A 6,008-nucleotide genomic window follows, 5' to 3' on the forward strand; every position below is an offset into this window, starting at 1 on the left:
TATAGCTTTAATGTTCCATGGAAACAACAAATGTTATGGATTGAGGTGAAATGAGACTCGGAATGATAATGAAAGGGTTGCCTATGATGGATTTGAGGTACAGACTCAGAACTATATTCTGACATGGGGGCCCTGATGGATGCCAAGTGGAATATGGGTCAGCAAAGTGTCCTTACCACAAAGAAGGCTAATGATATCCTGGGCTGCCTTCAGAAAAACATTGCCAGCAAGTCAAAGAAGGTGGTCCTTCTAATTTATTCATCAGTGGTGTGGCCACATCTGGAGTGCTTGGTCCTGTTCTGTGCTCCCCAGTACAAGAGAGACATGGACATACTAGTGAGAGCCCAAAGAAGGTCAAAGAAGATGATTAAGGTACTGGAGCATTTCACATATGAGGAAAGGCTGAAAGAGCTGGCACTGTTCAGCCTGCAGAAGAGAAGGCTCAGGAGAATCTTGGCAATGAGCATAAATACTTGACAGGAGGGTGAAAGGAGGATGGAGTCAGGCTTTTTTCAGTGTCAGTATCAGAGGCAACTGGCACAAACTGCAACACAGGGGACTCACTCTGAACATCAAGAGATGCTTTTTGACTGTGAAGATGATCAAACACTTGCACAGGTTGCTTGGGGATGTTGTGGAGTCTCCATCATTGGTGGTATTCCAAAGCCACCTGGACATAGTCTTGGGCAACTGTGTCTAGGTGGCTCTGCTTGAGCAGGAGTCTGGAGCATATGATTTCCAGAGGTGCCTTCAACCTCAACCCTGCTGTGATGTTATGAAAAATCACATAGAATCCATTAGCTACCTATTCTTGGGAGACTGGCTGCCTCTTTACAAATTCCCCAATCAGGAGCTCATGGTGCTATGGATCAGATACTCCTTTTGACCTCCATGTGTGATTTTTCTTTTCTGAATTTTATGTGATTTCAAGTTGCACAGCTGTTGGAAATAATTGACATGAAAGAAGCAAACATATGTCATGGTGCAGAAGAAACAAGTGTGTTGAAGTCACTACAGGTCAGATAATGTAGCACACTTAGTGTAGCACTTTCTTACTTTAAATGACTTGAACATATTTTTATGTACTTAATTGATACTGGGAGGTTTTATGGGAAATTTAATCAGTCAGGCTTTGCCAGTTTTCAAAAACAATGCCATGGAACAATATTTATGTGATATTAAAACACTAGGAGTTACCAGAAAGGCTAATTAAAGCAGAAATATTTGCTAGTTTAAAACCATATTACATTTTTATATTTCATTCATGTCTGAGTAGCTAAAATATGTATAGAGGAACATCAAAGCAGCACACTATGTATATGTGTATATATTCTGTATATTTAGCTTGTGTAGTGCGTCATGAACCAGAATTAATTTGATGTGTAGATTTTTTTGTAAATAAAAAATGAAGTATGTGCAACAAACAGGATCACAGCTAATTAAACGCGTACTGCTTGGCTTGTTTATCGCCAGTGCAAGAAATTGTTCCATATCAGCTGATAAAGGCTTAGTATATGGTTCATTATGTATGTTTGTTTCAACTAAACTCTTTAAAATACAAAATTAATTTTTATATAGCTTCATAATATTAACACTCTTATTACAGCATGGGAGTGCATTGCAAAAGATGACAAGGGGCTAATGTTAGTTATGGCATTTAAAGTATGACTCCCAATCTTCAGGGTTTTCTGGTTATTTTACAGATAGGGATGTTATTATTGACCTAGAGGTGGAGCAATAGGAAGACTGGTCTTTGCACTGTGGACAGAAGTGACAGATGATCTGGCAAGATGCATTTGGTTTTCCAGGGTAAATAAATCTATAAATGCCAAATAATTCCTTTCCTCATGCTGTAGATGTCTCATTCAGTAAATAATATATTTCTGTCAAGCATTTTCATTTTGCAGCAGACTAAAAGCTTAGTTTTTGATGAAGAAAAGTGAGTTTATTCTTAAACATCTTTCTCATAATCAGTAACAGAGTTATAAAAATAATACAAGTAAAAAGCCACCTGTGATATGTTTTTGTGTGTCTTTTTTAAAAAACACAACAAAACAGAGCAATACCCCCCCCCTTCCCCCAAAGCTCTATTGTTGCAAGAGATTGCTCAAATGATCGTTGGTATGTGTATGCATATAAATCCAAAAAGCTCCTGAAATTTCCACTGCCCAGAGGTATGCAGTTTCTGATGGAAAACCTCATTTTAAATAACAAATAATGTAAAGATGCTGAAGCCAGAAAGAAGTCATGGTGACTTATCTGACAACCATGGGATTTGTCTTTTATTTTTTATTTTTTTTCCAGAACACATGCTGATATCCTGTTTTGATCCCTTTTCTTGGAAGCATTGTAAGTAAAGTAAGCACTGCATGTAGTAGTCACCCTTTTATTGAAGTGAAGTCTGTATGGATAATATATGCTAAGTTGAAAATAGTATTGATATTGATATACTCATTCTAATGCTACGTATGGTTTTGACGTTTTAAGTATGACACGACAATTGTTTCTCAGATATTCACATTTTAAGTGAGGAGATATACTGCAGCAAATATAGAAAATATTTTATTAATCACAGAGCCTGAGATAGGTAGTCTTGAAATGGTTTCCTTATCTAGCTTGAGTTGTTTCAGTGACAGCATTGCATGTCATGACTTCGGGTAAGAAGTCCTTTCCTGAAATTGGTTGGATACAACCTGGGTTTAAGCAAAAGGACCTCCAAAGATTTGACCTGGTGTTATCCCCACTTATTCCAGGGTCTAATGCCTATTTGCTGACTGTCACAGCAGTAGTTTGAGCTTATACCATAGACAGCTGTACAGATCAGGATCAGGTGTCTGCTGAAATAAACATTTGCATTTTTACCCTAAGTTTGTGCCAGTTTTTTAAGGAGAAATGTACACCAACAAACACTGACTTATGAGCTATTAGTGTCTGTTAAGCTGATATTCCCATGAAGTCTTGCAGGTTTGATCTCTGGAAAAAACAATTCTCTCAATTTGAAAATTGAGAAGGGGTGGATTGAACCTGGCCAGCAGTTAAACTCCCACGCAGTCACTTGCCCATGGCAGGATGGGCAAAAGCAAGAAGTAAAGGGCTGAGGTAAAGACAATTTAATAAATGAAGGGAAAAAAACCCAAAACCCAGGTGTCACTCGCCACCTCCTGCTGGCAGACCAATGCCCAGCTAGTCTTTGAGCAAAGGCCTCTTTGGTACAACTGGCCTCTGGCAGTTTTATTGCTCAGCGTGACATTATATGGTATGGACCATTGATTTGATCAACTTGATACAGCTGTCCTGGCTGTGCCCCCTCACAACCTCTTGCCTAACCCTAGCCTACTCCCTTGAGGTGACAGAGTGGAAAACTGAGGTGGCCTTCATGCCGTGCAAGTGCTATTAAACAGCATTTAGAATACTGTTGTGTTATCAACATTTTTTTGGCTGTGAATGTAAAACACAGCTCCACATTGGCTACTATTGAAGGAAATTAGCTCCAACCCAGCCAGACCAAATACAAAACCCAGTGCCGTTTATTGTGGAAATTAGAAAGACAGGTCACTTGGGAAACTCCTGAAATGTTATGAATTTGTCCAGTAGAAAGAAACTTGAGAATCAAAAATTGCTACAGAAGCTGTCTTTCTTGAAAACAGCAGGACACGTGAAAATATTCAGGAGTCCCCGAAAAAAGCCAGAATTAGCAACTTTAGTTTTGGTAGATTTTCGTATTACTCTAAATAAGATTCTGGTTCTTGGATTATGTACACATGGAGTGACCAGACTGCTTGTGAATAGATACTTGAGACTTGTTAGGGATTAGTTCCATGTATTTGACAGTTGCTGTGGAACATACATATATAGATATTTTGGAAGGGCCCCAAGATCTTGCTATTGGGTAATTGAGCTCACCATAGAACTCACCATGTTTGTGTTGTAACTGCAATGAGGGAAGCAAAGTTGGATGTGAGATACGGGATCGGTCAACGGTTTGTTTGAAGACCTTCTCTGAACTGGTCATTCATGAAGATATAGATGGAGAAAAGGGAAGAAAATTGATCCTTTTCTTGCAGAGTCATAGGTTTCGCCTTGCTGCTGTGGTGGGAAGAGCACTCCTGTACACGTCTTGAATTTTGCCTAACCAAACTGCTTTTCTCTAAAAACAGTGGCTTTGCCAATTGCTCTGCTCCCTTCAAAAATGAACACAGGTGAAAACATAGCTACAGTTACAGAAATATTTGCTTTATAAAATATAAATATGTGCTTTATAAAATAAGCAATATGGAATACGTATGGCAAATATCTAGTCTTTACAGGTAATGATAAGACCAGTGACCTCATATAAAAATGAGTATTTAGAAAAATAAAGAAAACCTAATAGGAATAATTGTCCCCCTGGAACAAATTGCCACTTTATACAAAACCTCAGTAATAAATCTTACAGTGGCAGGTTTGGCTTTGTTTTTGGAACATAAGGAACAGCTGGCACCTCAGCATAAAACAAACTATGTCAGCATCTGTTGTCCAAAGCAAATTTGGCATTGTTTGTTTGTTTTTTGGTGTTTTTTTTTTTCTTTTTTTTTTTTTTTGTAATAAGAAGAAGGAGACAGATGTCCTGGAAAAGACTTCAATAGTGTGTGTGCATTCATAACAACTTAGTGTTTTTTGAATTTCAAAGTAGACACAACCGCTCTCTCCTATTGCTATGAGAGTACAAGCTATGGGTTATAATTGCTTTTTCACAAAATTTCCTCTGAAATAGGAATGCTGGTGATCATCTGAAGTAATGGCCTGCATGGTGGAGGGAACAGAGGCTACCTTGACTTTAACATGAGGAAGGCAGAACGAGCACAGAAGTACAGAAGCTGGGAGAGACTCTTGGTTGACTCCAAACCAACCTTCTGCTCTGAGGAGTGACATTTTTGGTCATGATGACTTTTGTGGGGAAACTGTTGCATTGAGATTAAACAGCAAGTCCTTGGTGGGTGATAAATAGACCAACGAAATATCATTAGCAGAAATTTAGAACAAATAGTGAAATGCAGTTCCCTTAATACATCAGTCATTGCATATGTAGCAGTACAATATAAAGTATTAGAGTGACCAATTCTGCTACTTGATTTCAAAAGGTGATGCAGCTGCAATGGGCTGTTTTTGCTGTGAACTCATATACTTTTTAAAGGATGCTCCACCAATACTATCAGTTATAGGTAGTTTTGTTAAGTCATTCTGATACAATATACTTTCAGTTATTTCAAAGCCAGTGCAGTTTTACACTCCTAGGGAGGGTCCTGTTAGAGCCTCGTGTCTACCCACTTTTTAATGCTTTCTTATTACAAATGCATATATAGTTCCCATTACACAAGAGTGATATAAAGCATAAATATGTATATTTGTATAAAAATAGATAGATAGATAATATGAACAAACATGCATGGGTATAATACTTCCTGAACTGTTTTTCATTACTAGCTGTCTAATGGTAGTGATGTTACTGGTATGGACATAGAATGTGACTCTTTTCAGAGAAGGAAGGAAGAAAGATTATAAGAAAATGAAATATACTGAAGAGTTGGTGCATGTTTTAATGACATTTTGTGAGTTCTGCTGGTATTTATAAAAGTGTTTTTAATACTTTATTTTCCTGTTTTCTTTTACTTTGAGGAAAGCTGCTAATATTTTCTTGAGACGAAAATCCATGGGAAAGCAGCAAAGGCTCTGGCAACAATCAAGACCTATTATGGTACTTGTGTTTAATTCTGGTATGATTTGTTTACCTATGTTTTTTTTATTGGAAGATTTTTGTTTCCACAAATAGTAGTTATTAATTTTTCTAACTAAAGACTGAAGTTTTCCTGTATCGATATGATCACATTATTTTCCATGCTAGTTGTTGCCTGGCATTAACGTGTTCTTTAGTGTTCTTAATAAAGGTGGCCATGCAAAATTTGTTTGTAGCATTATCGTCAATTAGAATTGTTTATTAAACTGTGAGCTCCTTCTGCCTTCCTTTGGTA

The 6,008-nt window shown here is 37.6% G+C and overlaps 1 long non-coding RNA gene across 2 annotated transcripts in view; it reads left to right on the plus strand.

Annotated features, from left to right (window-relative positions):
* LOC133221027 (uncharacterized) overlaps window positions 1-5,213 on the plus strand; it is a 103,024-nt gene extending 97,811 nt beyond the window's left edge. For both annotated transcript variants that reach the window (XR_009727861.1, XR_009727862.1), the window contains 4 exons: window positions 1,708-1,809; window positions 2,305-2,358; window positions 4,595-4,624; window positions 4,754-5,213. This is a non-coding gene — a long non-coding RNA (uncharacterized LOC133221027). The remainder of the gene's footprint in view (window positions 1-1,707; window positions 1,810-2,304; window positions 2,359-4,594; window positions 4,625-4,753) is intronic.
* The last annotated feature ends 795 nt before the right edge of the window (window positions 5,214-6,008 follow it).

The sequence above is a fragment of the Neopsephotus bourkii genome, unplaced genomic scaffold, assembly GCF_033783945.1.
Source record: "Neopsephotus bourkii isolate Nb327-2 ecotype Australia unplaced genomic scaffold, CSIRO-AGI_Nbou_v1 NB_1508, whole genome shotgun sequence".
Taxonomy (NCBI): domain Eukaryota; kingdom Metazoa; phylum Chordata; class Aves; order Psittaciformes; family Psittacidae; genus Neopsephotus; species Neopsephotus bourkii.